The sequence below is a fragment of the Phalacrocorax carbo genome, chromosome 1, assembly GCF_963921805.1.
Source record: "Phalacrocorax carbo chromosome 1, bPhaCar2.1, whole genome shotgun sequence".
Taxonomy (NCBI): Eukaryota; Metazoa; Chordata; class Aves; order Suliformes; family Phalacrocoracidae; genus Phalacrocorax; species Phalacrocorax carbo.
Window position 1 is genome coordinate 29,285,855 of NC_087513.1, and position 16,934 is coordinate 29,302,788.

Consider the following 16,934-nt stretch of genomic DNA (forward strand, 5'->3'; position numbering starts at 1 on the left):
GTTTGAAAGTGTTTCAAGAACAAACATTACCTATAGCTTTACGGATTTGAGATGTGAGTAATGGGATATGAAGCTCTAGGGCAACGGTACAAATCTGCCCCAGGTCAGTGACACCCAGGAATTATTGCTGGCAGAAGCTGTTTGATGGGCAGTAATATTCCAAGTTTCAGTCCAATTTCTAATGAGCTACAGTCCTTGTAAAAAATTACCATCCTAATGAATTACAAGACCTACAGAAGGCTCGAGGACCTGTATGGCTTAGAGACTAAACTAGCTTTCTTAATGTGTTGCACTATTTGTGTGTCAGAAAACCAGATCCATCTGCACAGTTTCCCTCTTACAAGACAATGATAGCAAGTACGCAGACTGCCCGCAGCCAGGCAAATCTTGGCTTGTAACTTTAACAGTTTAAATTAGGAGGAGTGTCTATGTACTATTTACACAGTGAAGAGAGAAAGAGAGAAGCTCCTTTAGATGGCAATTCAGACAGAATAAATTGAACTCTGTTCTGAATTTTGAATTGTTCTGGGAGCTTCCTCTCCATGAATCACATGTGGAACCTCCCAACGCAGGCATGTAACAACATTCGGTGTTGGGAATACTTCATTTCCTTCCCACCATGGAACAAAACATCAGTGTACGATTGAACCCCGCAGAAGTGAAGAAGCAGAGAACTACCCATATGTAGCCATTCGGAGCCACCAAAACTATTATTAAAGTGGAAGCATATAAGATACCCTGTATGCTTTCAAACCAGAACTGTACTACCTGTAGACAATTCTTAGTAAATACATAAATAAGTATAAATTAAAATGTTTTATTCATCTTACATAACTGTTTGAGAAAATCAGTATACTGTGCTAAATGATGGGATTATTTCACTGTTGCTGTTTTTCAATTCTCAATACACACAAGACAGCCCTAGAAAATTTCAGCACAACTGCTGACCTTAGGTTTCTATCGGTTTTTTAAAAAAAACCCAAACTGACAATAGCACATTGTATTTTAAAGCCATTTAATCTGATGCTCTAAATTTCCAATAAAATGTATCCAAACCAGTTGAAATACTCCTTCCCCACATGCTCAGGTCAAACCCCATCCCAAGATACACAATTACCACCACTTTAAAATTTTCTGCATTTGCATTATCCTGTAAAATGTGCGACAGGCTGAAGGCTCTCACCCTTATTCCTAGGTCTTCAAGAAGTGGATAATTGCTCTGACCCCCTCTAGGAGTTTCTGTTTTAAGGGGAAGTAAAGACTAGCCAACAAAAATATCTTTCCTAGCTCAGCAGAACAGCTCTTCTGTTGCCTTTTTCCAGCTGAAAGCAAAAGAGTCTGAAACAATTCTTGTAGATACAAAAGGGAGGCAACTCCACTTTTTCAAAGAAAAGTCTTCAAATAGTAAAGACAAAGAGAAAGACAATCAGAAAATAATTCAGCCCAACTAAATCCTGAATATTTGAAATCTTGACTTTGTGTGTGATCATGCCTTTTCACTAACTAGCCAGGGAATCTCAGGTGACCAAAACGAAGCATTTCACCTGGTGCCAAAAATGGAAGAATGAATCACAGTCTACTTTGCAATTATGGAAGCTGTGATTATTTGAACAAGCACGGTCAGCATCTATGTAATATGATTTTCAAAGCCAGAGAACCCCCAAGCCAGAGCTCCATTGAAGCACATATGTACAAGCACCAGACTTTCAAATATGTGTAGGATGGTGGTTTTTTGTGCACCGAGGCACTCTGGCATCTTAGTCCCCTGCACTCCTCAGAGCCAGGACAGACACAGTAACCTTTCTGCCCTCTACTTTGTTGCACATATATGAGCTGGATATTGACGATCTGATTGTATGCATATAGTGTGATAGATTCTGGGCAGATTCTTCTTTTGTTTACATCCATGTAACCACAGTGTACTAAAAGGCCATCGAATTCAACAGTACAACAGAAATTGATATAAATGAAGTAAGAGTCAGGCTCAACGTTACTGTTGTAGCTGCCCTTTTATAAGTGTTATATATATTATAAGTCTTGCATGGTGCAGGAGCCCCTGGAGGGCTGCTGAGACTTTGCCTTTTCACTGGGCTTAAAGATGTGGAAAAGACAGTGCAATTTTCACTTGTATGATGCTTAGCAAAACTGGCTCATTGACAATAGGAGGAACCAGGGCTTTCTCCAGATGCTGTTTATGCCTATGTAAAGTCTGGCCACAATATGCCTAAATTTGCATGTTAGCTTGCTTATATGTTCTGTGGCTAATCGTGGGATCAATTGGATATAATGAAAATATTTATTAAAAATGAATATTTAAAAATACATTTGTACTAGCCTTGGGATTTACCTTTTTTTTTTTTTTTTCCACTCCTCAAGCAACAACTTGAAGGTGTCACCAATAGCAAAATAAAGATAACTTTGTATGGGACCAAACAGCAGACTGCAATTTTTATCTCCAGCTCACATAAACATACTCTAGGCATAAACTGTGGCTGCCGCGTGGGTTACAGAGCTAGTCTTATCTTGTAACTCTTGCACATAAGAGATAAGAACCCCAGTTAGGGCAGTTTCAGATAAAAAGATGAGAGGCTGGATCACAATGATTTGGGTGTCACTGCCACCTTCCCCAGGACCCACGTAACATTTCTAAGATCTCTACTCCAAATCCTGCCTCCTTTCCTTTGAATCTTGACAGCCATAGCAAAGGCACATGCTGAAGGTTGCAGAAGACTGAAAACAGCATCCAAGCATATCGGTAGCCTATCTTATGGATATTGTTGAGAGAGAGATAAAAGAGGCATTTTTCGATCTCAGCCAAAGTAACCTTTAATAGTAAAGTTCCCTTTTGACCCTGCGAACGCTGACAAGTATTTTGTAGCTTTATGTACATTCATCAGGAATACATGGGTGTGAACTGGTGTAATTTATTCCTACCTCTGGATAAAATGGATGGACCCCAGTCAAATTTAAGTGACAAAGACTACCAATTGGCCCACAGAGCAGCTGACACGTGGACACTTCTCAGGCTTTTGAGATGGAGTGTTGGGATTAGTCCAATCCAGCTGTTTTCCTATCTGGTGGCTGAATCAAATCCTTCATCTGTCCACCACAGGGTGACACACCACCAATCATGAAATGCAGGTCTGCAGCCTAACCATCCGCTCCTTGGAGCCTGAAAAGCAGATGAAGCCAGCTGCTTTCTAGCTCTTCACTGCTAGAAAATTAATCCTGTGTACTGAGAGACCCTGAGTGGGGGAAAGCTGGCTGTGAAGAGGAAAAGGAGATGATGCAGTCACCAACTCATTTCAGACCATTATGATTAGTGCTCCCCATCCAGCTCTGGCAACAGCACAGATTAAAACAGTGCAAGAAAACAGTGACCAGCACCCTCAAGGGAGGCCAGAGCTAGGGCAGCAAAACACTTGTCAGGCCAGGCAACTTCTGTGTACCTGCTCATGTAAATCTGAACTTTCGATAGCAGCCCTTCATTAGTTAAAATTTTAAAAACAGTGCTGCAGAGTTGAGAATAATTTGTCAGTACTTCTATTGTTTATGTGTCTTCAGGGTGTAAAATGGAAAGGTGGGGTTTCTTGGACATGAGGAAAATGGATTACTGAATCTTTAGTGAATTAATACATGGTCTTCACACTTCTTTTGTAAGAAGCAGTCACAGTAAAAAAGCATGTAGGGGATTTTTTAAAAGGAAAACAAATGATGTAATGTACAGCATCTGGTGTAGGGTTTGAATTTGGTTTGTTTCTTTGTTTTTTTTTAATTACATGGATGCATTTTACAAAACTGCTCTCAAAAGGTTTGCAGAAAATATGGAAAGTATATTCCTATAACAACGTGAGCTACAAGTGTGGTTAAATGGAGGGCTAAGAAAATCCTTAGTTTTTATTTGATAAACAGCAGCCATAGAACAGTCCAGATTCTATGCAACATGTTTAACAATGTTAAAGCCAAAATGTCCTAACTATTTTCTCAAGCCTGTAACATACGTTTTAAAATATCTACTCCCGCTAAGGGAGGGCGTATACGCAAAGGCTCTTTGCAAAGCCTCACGTGGACTACTCCAGCCAGGATCAGGAAGGCACAAAGGTATCCTGAAGCCACCCTAGTATTAATTCCTCAGGCTGAAAGTTCTCAAAATTTGCAAGAACCTCAGATCTGATGTCTGTAAACAGATCAAGTACTAGGATGTGCATAATCATCCACTACTCACTTTCTTGCAAAAACACCGGCTTTGCATGGGCATAAGCATTTATAACTGCATGTGCATCTAACTTTTGCTTTGTTTTAATGTTCTAGCCAACTACAAACCACTGCAGCATTTCATGTTCTTGTGATGTGTGATATGAATGAGAGGATTTAAAATTTCCCTGTTCTATATAAAAACTAGTCACGTTCACATACAGAGTAGACATTTCTGTATGCCTGATTTTTTTTTTTCTATCTGTCTTGGCTGTTTGTCCCTACAAACACCTAACTGTATAACAAATGCCGTGTTTGAAAACTGTAGCCAGATCTGTCCCAGTGTACATACTGAATTTTCTGCCGTTGTTCTTATACTATATAGCACCACGTGGCAGTTTTATAGGAGATGACATGGTTCTTAGCTTGAGTACTTTTTAGTCTTGTCAGAAATAAGTAATATAGAAAGTGAATAACAGAACAGTAACCCAATCATTTGGTTAACTTTAATAAGGAAATGTCCAAAGCATCACCTAACAGAGAAAAGTGCTTATGGAGTTCAGAAGAACTGAATAAGTAAAATGAGATCCAATGGGAAACATAAACTGTAACAAGGGAGTTTGTCACAACAAAATCTCCCTCTCTTTGTCCCATACTAACTCCCACCTCAGATGAATATACAAAGGTATCACATCGCGAAGCAATCTATCACGTATCTGAGCCTGACAAGGACCTCATTAGAATATTAACTTTAATAATTTATAGTATCTTATCATGAACCAGTGACTCTTAGGCCAGGTTTGTACCACATCGTTTTAAGCATCTTCATGAGACGTCTACTTGCCCTGTGCACTTCCTATAGGCAACAGAAGGCAATGTGCAAATCCATGGACTGATCCAGTCCATGTAAAACCAGAAGTGTCTGCCTCTGTCTCTCTTTTCTACCACAGACGCAGGTTAGACTGACTTTGCTTCTAACAGGGGGATCTAAAGTTAAATGTCTTAAGTTAGGCAAGATGAATCTGAACTTTCTGATAGTTCATTTGAAAGCACACAGGGTTCCTGGGTGATAGTGGCAGAAAAACTGTCCAGGTGTTGCTCTCAGACAACAGAAGATTCACACCAGTAATTCCATTAACACAGAGACAACCTGAAAAGAATACAGAAATTTTGCAAATAAACTGGGGTAAATATAGTTTCACAACATCTGTCAGGAAGAGCTCTGAAAGCTGCCCGTGGCTTCAGCAGCTGGTGGCCTTTGAAAGTTTCTGCTAGCCTCGTGACACCCACCAAGCTTGTAGCCAGCCCCTGCTCCCGCTCTCACGGTACAGCTCAAAGCACTGGTTTCTTCAATACCCTGCTCCTTTCCCCAACCACACTTCCATCAGCAGTCTTGGGAGATTGCCAATGCACAGTATATATTTAAGTACCTGCCATTTACTGAAATGTCACCTCCTTCATTAGACACAGGTGACTGTGCCTGTCCTTTCACTGTCTTTCTATGTCACCTGCCAATGACTTTTTTTGTTCAAGACTATGGAAATACTGTGTTCTGTTTTCTCAATCTCTGTTTTTAGACTAAATTAATGCCTAGATTTCGTAGCAAAATATGAAGCGTTACCTAGAGATGAGGCAAATTTACAATTTTCTTTAGAAATCAGAGTGCTCTCTTCAGCCACTGCTTAGGCATGCACTGCAATGGACAGTACAGCTGAAATCCTCCCAGTTTGTCACCTTGTGAGCACACTGGCCACAGTAAGGTAACAACTTTTCCAAACTACAAAAATTATAGACAATAAGCCTGAGTTTGTTTATATTGAAAATTACAGCAAACCTACCTATCTCCAACAGGAGCCAAATTCAGTACTAGTAGAGTATACGATATTTCTAAATTAACTTACTGGAACACACAATTTGGTATAGGCATATACAATGAAATGAATGAAGTAGCAATAAAGATGGATCTTCAGTAATACACCTGTTTAGAAAAAAGTTCCAAGCACAGATTTTTCTTACCACAAAAAATAGAATTACAAAGACCCAAATTCTGTAAAAGGTTTACTAAAATAGAGCTAGGAAACATACATGATTTTTTAAAAGTTTAGAACTTCCAATGCAATAAAGTATTAAAATTACTTTCTTTTATCATTTTAATAACAATGTCTGATTTGTCAAAATAACAGTAAAAACTCTATAAATATCTGTTAAGGGATTATTCCAATAGCATGAAAAACTCTAGTGAAGAAATGACACAGAATATAGAACTGTCATCATGCATTTGCATATAAAAGGCTGTTTAAAACTGACAGGCACATAAACAGAAAATACATGCTATAAAATTAGTCATTTTTAAGCATGGATCTTTAAATAAAGCTGGCAGAGCACCTTCATTTTAGCTAACTCATTCTCAAGAGGAATCACAAAAATGGTGCAGCACCTAGCAACACATTTTCCTCAGTCTTGTATACAGATAATAGTTTGATTATTACAAAATTTGAACATATCTTCATTAACTTACCTTAAAATATTGTTGGTATTTCTTGAATAATGTATTTTTGTTACGGATGTCACTACACATTTATAAAATAAAAGTATTATTTATCTTTTCAAAAGATTATCAGAACTGCGATTTATTAGATATCGGAGACTGCTTGTCAGAAAAAAACATATATAGCACTCCCAGGGCTACCAAACAGAATGCATTATTTTTTAAGTCCTTATGATGCAATGTTTGTAGGGAAATGAAGAGCTTTAATAGGCCTACCAGGAGACAAAAAGCGTTTTGGACTCACAAGTCCTTTCAGTCAGAAATAGAAGCAGCACACTTCAAGCCAAGCGCCGTATGAAACAACACCCTAAGTTTAAATTAATGCAAACCATACAAAATGCATATTGCTAAAAAAAAAAGCAGTTCTGACAAGCAGATAAAAAAAAAAAAGGAAATATTTTGACACTTCTTAAACTGAAAATGTTGACTCCTTCGAAAAGACGCAAAAGTGCGTTTTAATGCGTTTCCTTTAAAGGCTGTGATGGCCAGGGTCATGTCCCACGTCCCCTTCCCCCAGCGAATGAGGAGAACCTGGACAGGGGCTGAAACCACAGTGGAGACCTGCATTCAAGAGTCTGGCTTGCCGGGAGTGCCAGGTAACCAGCAGGCTCCAGAAACTCAGTCTTGTCTCTCAGCTACGCTGCTCCAGGTCAATACTGGCACCCTATGCACTGGGCTAGCGAGGGCCAATGGTTCCCTCAGCTCCCGGAGCAGCCGGACAGGTGGCTCTTCTCCCTGCTCCCGAGCTGACAGGGGAGGAATTTATCCCCCTTGCTCCCTACACCTCAGAGAGCAACCAGAGCCCTGGAATGGAGAAGGGGGTGGAAATATCTTCTCTGTTGGTTTTGAAAGTAACAAGCTTTAAGTCCATATTTTTCAAATCTGTTGTTCGAAACTTCTTTCCATAAAGTGCCTAGCATTTAATAAAGCACTACTTTCCAAGGATCTCAGAGCACTGTTCCACTGAAAATTATAATCCATACGAATTTGTTTTTATTTGGCTCTCTAGGCACAAAATCAGTTAGCCACAAAGCCTTGATCCTATGAAAATTCAGTATTACATACATCTTAGTGCAAATCTGAAATATGCACAGAACCTTCTGCAAGATTTGCGCCACAGTCTTCTGTTAACAAGTATTTTCCATACAAGCTTCTATTTTCCTCTTGCTTTTATTTAATTTTAGAAACTACCCAGAGATTATCTTAATAGAATTCAGATACTTATTCTAAGACTAATATATGTAGCTTCTTTGTCATACTATTTGGATTACTCATAAAAAAACCTCACATACTGATGTTCACTGAATATATACATAGGCATAATTGCTGTACCCACTGACTAGCAATCTAACCTGAACTCATTTCATTAAAAGAAATAAGCTTAAAAAAAAGTATTTCTTGTTAAAAAACAATCATGCAAATTGCAGAACAAAAAGAAGACACCTTGGCAAGTGAGCTACCCCATCCCTCTTTTCAAAAGCAGAATAAACTGTTTTGTTTAGGAGAGACATTTGTCCAAAATGTTTTTACAAACTTCAAGCAAGGGAGATTCCACAACACCCCCAACAGTCTATTCCAACACTTTCTTGCTTTGCTTATATTCCAAAAGTTATTGGACATTTAACACAATCCTCCATTGCATCAATTAAAGCCACTTATTATTTGTAGACATGTACTTACAAGTACAAAAATCAGCAAGTGTTTTGCAAAGATATAATTAATGATGACAAAAATAATGCCGTTTACTGATAAAATTAATATTTTGTAATGGAACGGTAATAGCAAATGCTTTTCACTACTATTCTCTTACTGAATTCTTGCTACATTGACTGAAAATTCATCAGCCATTTTTATACCTGACTTTATCTTACAAACATAAGAAAATGCACATTTGTCCCAAAGTACCTGACCCAGCGCTGGAGTCAGTACTGACCTGAACTCAGCATTGGCTTTGCCCCCAAGTTTGACAGTAACAACCGGTCGCCCTAGAACTGACCTAGGGAATGAAGGTCATTGCGAGACCTGGACTTAACAAAGTCTGGAAGTATTAATTTAAATACTGTATGACCTAGAATATTATTCTTTTGACAAAAGCCAGTATTACAGTTCACGTATATACAGTGTTCACAGTACTTCTTCTAAGAAAAAGATCAGGTACCACCTTCTCGTTTTACCAGAGCTTCTGCAGCTCTTCAGATTTGTAAGAAGACACTGAGACCTGCTTTTAAATTACAACTAATAACTGAAAACTTATTTTCCACTTGGAAGTGCAAGCAAGTTCAAAACTATAGAGTTTCATAAACCAGGACTAAAACTATAGCTAAGATTTTAAGCTGCTACAGCAATGTTTCCCTATTGCCCAAATATGCTCAAAGGCAATCCAGTTCTGAAATATAAAAAAAGGAGCAATAGTCAACAGCATCAAAAGGAACTTCTTCAATTCACTTGCAATTCTGAAGGGTTAAAAATATTGCTTGGGAGCAATCCAGATTTTTTTCTTTTCTTTAAAATCAAATTTTACAAGTTGTATTTATAAAAATATTCATGAAGGAAATTTCAAAATGAAAGTTTTGCTTTGAGGAGAACCTGACTATAACATTATGTACCTTGGACAGACTTTTAATTTGATATTAAAAATGTTGTTTTGAAAATGTACGACTATTTCAGCTTCCTCAAATTCTTTTTTGATACAAAATTCATGTAACATTTCAGAGAGTTTTAGTACTGAAAAGTCATAATTAAAAATGTTGTAAATGGAATACTTAATGAAGCTGTAATGAAATATTCAATGTTGAATCAATTGTATTGCTACTGCTCAAATACTTCACCTTTTTCACTACATCTTTGATTCTTTCCAGTGGGACAGTTCCTACTCCCAACTGTGGCAAACCCTACAGAGGCCAGAAATATCATTTTACCAAACTCGTAGAGAAAACCCAGCTTATTTAATTTGAAGAGTTTTCTAAATTATGGGCATTCAGACTCAGCTACAAGTCACAACAAGGGCTAGAGAAAAAGATTTAAGGAGAAGAAAAGGAGACATCTGAACAGTCAACTCGATTAAAAAGAGCAGTTAAGGATTATTACTAAGTTGTTAATGATGGATATCTTTATTTCCTCTATAAACTTTATGAACACTATACAAATATCAAACAGTGGTGACAAACACAAGGAAATTAGAGCAGGATTTACACAAGGAAGAACGCAGATAGGACACCCAGGTAACAGAGAAGTGGACATGCTGTTGGCATCCTCTTGTTTATTGAGTTGCTGAAAAGGTTTAAGCTGACTATTTACCTTTTCTTGGGGAAAGAGCAAAGCTTTGGGGGCTGCCTAAAAGGGTGTAGATGTGCATCTGTCTGCCTCCCTGTCTGGTTCTAGTCAGCAGCGATGACCGAGTCATTATTGGGAGTTTCTGAACAGCAATTAAAGCAGCTGAAGCCACTTTAATTCTTGCTAAGTTTTGCTAAATGTAAGACATCCTGAAGTAATTTTTTAAATGAATGAATTCTGAATGAAACTGAGACACATCCCCCAGTTTAAGACATAAAGGCACAGAGAAATGAACAATTATAATCTCTCCATTACTTTGCAGGCGATGGCATGATGTGTGGGTTTTGGAAATGAACCCGGTGGGAGCTCTGGGTGCGCCCATCTTTGAAAAAACCATCTCCACAACCCCCAACTCACTCCATCTGTCTAGACTTCACTGTGCAGGGAACATTAAAAGGAAGGAGATTTCAGGCTGAATAAAATTTACATTTGCAGTAATATATACTGTGGGGATGGACTGCAGTTCTTTAGTAAGTGTCTAACATTTCTCTACCTTTTACACATTGAGGATATAAAGAAAATAATGAAGAATCATAAGAATAACATAACTAGATATTTATGCCTGCAACACCACCAGTACCCTCGTTAATTCAGTATCTCTACAAAATCCTCAGAGGTAGTTTATACTTTTTACTATGGAGCACAAATGCCTCTTGCACTAGCTAGACTTTTGGAAACAGGATAGTGGAACATAAAAAAGAAACTGAAATTCCAGAAGTTTGTATCACATATAAAGAATGTAATGTTATACCTATTTGGCCAAATGGATTAGCAGGCTGCATTTGTGAGCATCTGGCATCTGAGTATCTTAAACCATTTTATAGCAAGCTTTTCACATTGTACACCCTCTGAACATGCTCTATCACACTTTCTATAACATATTTTCACAAATTCCTTTCTACTATATTTCAAAGTCCTTGTGTAACATACTTCAGTGTTAAATAATGAGATATACAAGCCTCAAAATTGCACTTAGATATGTATTTATATATCCATATTTTACATATTATTTATATACACCCCAAGTATTAAACATGCTACATATTCTAGTAAAAAAACCAAACTTTTACATATATGAACACATACTTTTAATTTTTGTCTTTCCCCCCTGTTCAAAGATAACTGGAAGAGCTACATAAATAATAAAAACAGGAAATAAAAGACACTTTAAGTATCCATTATCAAGGGAATATTGTTTTAACAAGATGTATGGAATCATATTATCATTCTATTAATTCAATAATCTTGCTGTTGTTACAAGACTGAGACAGTTATCAAAGCAGAGGATCATTCCTGTATGTAAGGATCACATCAGTTAATGGGACAGAGATGTCACATAAACTAGTGTCAAAAAGATAACAAGTATAGGACTGATCTCATAGTAGCAATGAATTTATGTTGGCACACATGGTTCCAACAAAATAACTGGTATTTGATAAGCATATAGGTATGGCTGGTTTTGAAAGTGGTATTATTATAGTGCTGATTTCATGAAATTCCTCACAAATTGATCTTTTATTTTATACTCACACACATTCAATTGACAGTGGTTTCAAAGGTCTTTCATTAACTCAGTCTTGCAATGACAAGTGTAAGAACACCTTCTTTTCTTTTGAAATTAAATGAATATTTATGGTAATTATTATAAAACGACTTTACCCTTGAGGACGTTGGTCCTCAAGGTTTGCATGGGTTTTCAACTAAACCTGTTTCCTCAGAGAAATTTTACGAATTATTCTTCATGACTCAGTACATTCCTGCTTAGTAACTAGTAGCCAAGCTAACATTTCTTACACCTTTTTTTCATTCATATAGTTTTAGTAAAAAAGAATAGACTCTGGGCATGCAACTTCTTTTACTACTTGATTTCTGTGTGTAGCTGATAACAATGCCCACCCTCCCACCTACACGGCATACCAAAGTTTGAGACATACAGAAATTCAGGACAATCACAGACTGGTTTCAATACATGTTCTTCTACTCTCACAGCTTCTAGACCCTGCTGTGTATGATTTGGTCTCACATCCATTATGGAGACATTAATATAACCACATAGTTGCAAGAAGACCTGAATTCTAATTACTTTTTAAGCTGACTATAGGACTGAAGGTAAAACACCAAGACTGCCTCTTATCTATCTTTGAATGACATGTTTGCAAGATGGATAGAAACAGTTTAACTTCTACTAGTTTTAGCCTTAACTACTGCAGATGTGCTGCCTTTAATTTAATATAGTCCATGAGAGATACACCCTATGAAACCACATGAAGAGAACAGGCTGCATTCGAATGGTCATGTGTTTAGCTCCCTGAGGTCATAAAAAAGGTACTATTGTAGCTGCAGTGCTACAATGAAACTATGGCCTATACATGTAAATAAAAACTTGGAATTTTAGGTATGTCTGTAAGTCACACACGTATTTATGTATATGAACAAATAGAAGATGGAGGGGTGGCATGGTGATTTAACAGATCAAGGATGCCGCGTTGTTCTCAAATGGTGAATTCAGACAAATTCAGGCCAATTCAGGACTACATACCAAACAAGATCTAAGTCCAGGTATCTTTTGTACATTACTATTAAATGCCAGCTTCTTAAGGCTGTAAGCTTACAGGACAGGATTTTCTGAATTAATAACGCTATTTCTATTTTCTTCTGTTTGTATTAGGACCATAGAGTAGCCACCATTACAACAACATGACAGTTGTTGAAAAAACATTGACTTTAACAGCATCTGCTGTATTTTGTATTCCTTAGAAACCAATAGTGGGCAGATAACCTTCATTCCTTATCTCCTACTTCTGGAAGTTGTTACACAGGCAGTACATATGAAGTGTATACTTCTCCAGCTCCAGCTCCAGCCCCAGATTTATAAAATAGTGAATGCAGAGCTAAGTTTGGGAATGGATTACCACAGTCTGACCTGAAGCAGAACTGAAGTGGTAAAGCTGATGAAGAAGGCAAACTTTTTATTGGAAAAATATTTCCTGAATTCTCCTAAATTTCATCCTTAGCATTAGCTAAAACAAGATTATATGGCCAAAGTCGTCTTGTACTATTTCTCTCTTTCCAGGTTAATCATGGTTGACAATGAAAACTACCATCAAGCTAGCTGAAAGTAAAGTAAAGTTTGCACGGCCATCATACTGGCATTTCAAAAGCACAGGATGAGTCTGATACCATGACATTTAAAAGGCAAGAAGTCCCACTTAGTTGCTTTACTGCTACTTTGTGTCAATCATGCTACTTGGCACACAGCGGAAGTGCTGTCAGGAATACTGTCTACATCCTGAGTGAAAAACAAAACTCCAAAAGTGAATGTGAGGGACAGAAACTATAGAAATGAGGAAAAATTTCACTTACATTTATCCAAGATGGCTGGCGCTATTACTGTTGAAACTCTGCTATGGGCTGAGGTCACAAGACCCTGTAAGCTAAAATAGAGAAGCTTCAGCTGAGGGTAACTGAAGCTGCAGCACATTAAAATACATTTTAAGGTTATAGGTATTGATTGGAGTTTTAATTTCTTAATCTATTTTTCCCAAGGCATGAAAAGTGACCTCTACTTTTTGGTCATTTTTCAAGCCTTAAGGGAAGAGATTTTCAGTATTATCCTCTACCTCATTATAAGTGTGTATGTATGTTATATACAGTACATGACATGGTAGTATGATGGTTTCATTGGCATGAGTCTGGAGTTGCCACATTATTCAAAATGGTGAAACCATACATGATTTATGCAGATCCTTCCAAACAAAACTAGAAAAAAAACTTTATACAACATCACATCATCATGTATGTAGGAAATGTGAATTATATAAAAGAAAAGCTAGCTTAAAAACCCTCAAAAATGTATTAAAATGCATCACAGTGCTTTTTTTCCCCTTTCTAGAAAAGTAATTTTTTAAATTATGTACCTCTTCGGAAGTCAGATAACTTTTACTTCTTAGAAAATCCAAGATAACTTTACAATTATTTCTGTATGTATATGAATACTGTAGTTTGAAAACCTATTGCATCTTAACGTCCCAGGGCTTAAATCAAGTGTATGATCTACTCGGCAGCTAGAATATCCTCTTAACCTGTGATATAAAGACCTTACTGTTAGCTTCAGTAACTGGCAAAAGCACTGAATTTGTCACTAATTTTGGATCAAACATTCTCTCTTCTGGCCCAAAAGTCATTGTGCTTTTGGGAAAAGAACTGACATGCAAAATAAAAAAAAAAAAGAGAGAAACCAGAAAATAAGATCTTGGGAAATTATTGTTAGTGTTAACAGTAGAGATTTGGAATGACAGAAGGAAAGAGACTAGTGAAGGTCAGCTGAGAAAAGTGCATGACCAACAGCCCTGCAGTTTATTATCTGTACTAGGATTGCATATGATATATGCCTATGCAAATATACACTTGTGTATGTGCATGTACAAACAGACATATGCAATGTGCAAAACCGAATTTCTACAATGTGTCCTACAGACTTTTCTATATCTGAAACGAAGAAAAGCAATTCCAAGAACACAAGGAATGCAATGAATCCAAACTATAGAAATCCTGAAGCAGCCAATTAACAACAAAAGCACGTATATAATATATATTTGATATACGTGAAAGAATGACAAGTTGCCAAGAAATACAGTAAAGGGTGGAATCTCTGTGCTTTCTGAGAAAATTTAAAAAAAGAAATTCCCATCACATAATACAGATGTTTACTGCATTTCTTGTGCAACCATAATGTGATTCATAATAGATGAGAATGTAACAGATGAGAAATAAGAAACTACCAGGATACTGCATCATTTTAATGTATTCAAAGAAATGGTGTGTACAATTAAAAGTATGAAATCCAGTGAAACTGTTACACATTATAAGATTAACTCTAGAAATCATCATACTCCTACAAAACAAGGCAAGCAAACTCATGATTTGAAAGATGAGTAAAGAAGACATGATTCTAACAAAAACAACCACTGGGGAAAAAAAATAGGTCAAATTTTCCTACAAAAAAGTGACTGCTGCATTTTAGATTTTTCACAGAAAAAGACTGCAAATGCTGTTCAAATTATGAGACCATCTTAAAAGAATGGGAGAAGTGATGACTAGAGTGTTTGTGATAGAAGACTAAATAATTCACCTTTAACAAACCCGTTCAGTACTTAAATATGAGACTAAACTTTCATGAATGCCTGTAAGCTCACGTAGAATGAGTATGTCCTAGTCTCCATGCTATAGGACAGATGCCACGTCACCAGAACACCATATTCCTACTGGAACTAGTTGCTTGCCTTCACCTGATGAGAAACACTAACAAAAAAATAGCAAACTGAAACAGAATTAATTATTCTCTTCATGAGCAGAGTGACTTCTGTAACAGAATTTATGCAATCTAAACAGAGTGTGTTTGCCTATGGAGAATGTAGTCTAATATGCTCAGTGTGTAAAGAGGTAAAGCTCTATCGACAATAAGCCCGGCTCATTTCATAAGCAGTAATTTATTTAGAATTAAAAAAAAAAAAAAGGAAAATAGAAGTGGGAATGGGGGGATATCACTCTACCAAATGCAAAAAGTCTATGCTATAGACACCTATATCTGAGCTAGTCATCTGAGGTTACCTGTATAATTGACGGAGAAAAATAGGCATTTCAGTGGCACAATTCATTAAATCCAAATTAGATATCTAAATCAGATTGTCTCTTAAAAGTGTGTTGACAGCAATGTGTTGACTAAAAGTGCCTTGACTATGAATGGTGACAAAAGGCTCTTGAGCCTGGACTGTTCAGGTGAATGGCAGAGTCAGGGTATAACCATCTATTGTCTGGTGAAATAAAGCTCCCTTCCATGAGACCAATTACCTGATGTTGACTTCCCCTTAGTATGCACCTGAAGTAGTCATTTGTATTTATGTTAAATAGATGTAAAACCAGACTACTCTGTACTGTCTTCACACATCCAGGCTGCATCAGATAGATGTGATGTCCTAGAACTTATTCCAAGTGAACAGCAAAAGTGAAATCACCATCCACTTTGGTCTTCTTTCAGGTAAGGGAAGGCAGCAAATGAAGAAGACTGCTGAAATCCTCAACCATCTCAACCGGATGTATGGACATCCCTATAACATTCTATATCCTACCCAAACAAACCAGCCAGCCAACCCCCAAATCCCCTTCTTTCCCTTCAATTTTGAAGAAAACCCCTTGTTGTGGAATAAAATGAGTGAAAATGTTACTATCTACAAATGCGTGCACAAACTGAAACAAACAAGCCAGTGAATCTTAGGCACTAACATTCATATAAAAAAAAAAATTAAAAAATCATCATGATGCTTCAGGAAGACAGGTAGTCAATAAGTTGACTCTCACGGCAATACCTATTTAAACAAGATTTTGTTTTGAATAAGGTCCCATAAGTTAAAAAACTATATAACAAACAGTAAAAACTTGTTTTTATTGTGTAGTAGCTCAGCATAAACTTTTCTAGTATTATATACCCTTCAGCTTTACACAGCTCATAAGATTAGATGTGACAGTAGCACAGGCCTCTTTAGAGATACATATGACAAACTTAGGCAGCCAGCAAGGGAACAATCACCATTTTGATAATCAATTTCAGAACTGAATTGAATTTCCAGAAATGATTTGAATGAAAATTAGCTCTTAGCATGATGGGGGTTGGTACGTTTGGTTTGAATGAATCAGGTGGATAAAAATAAAATAATAGAAAAAATCCCATATTATTTTGTAAATATTTACAGACTAATTCAAATTTATCAACTATGAAAATTAATCAGAAAGCAGATTGACGGCACCTCACACAACTCGGTGATCACCATAAATCCAGACAATGTATCAGATTTCATCAGAA

At 37.0% G+C, this 16,934-nt stretch overlaps 1 protein-coding gene across 11 annotated transcripts in view; it reads right to left on the reverse strand.

Moving 5' to 3' along the window:
- Positions 1-16,934, reverse strand: part of FOXP2 (forkhead box P2) — a 441,997-nt gene that overhangs the window by 75,455 nt on the left and 349,608 nt on the right. The window contains exon 2 of one of the 11 annotated variants that reach the window (XM_064447243.1): positions 13,439-13,509. The exons of the other annotated variants lie outside the window; for them this stretch is intronic. The gene's annotated coding sequence lies outside the window, so the exon portion shown is untranslated. The remainder of the gene's footprint in view (positions 1-13,438; positions 13,510-16,934) is intronic. 11 annotated transcript variants of the gene reach the window in all.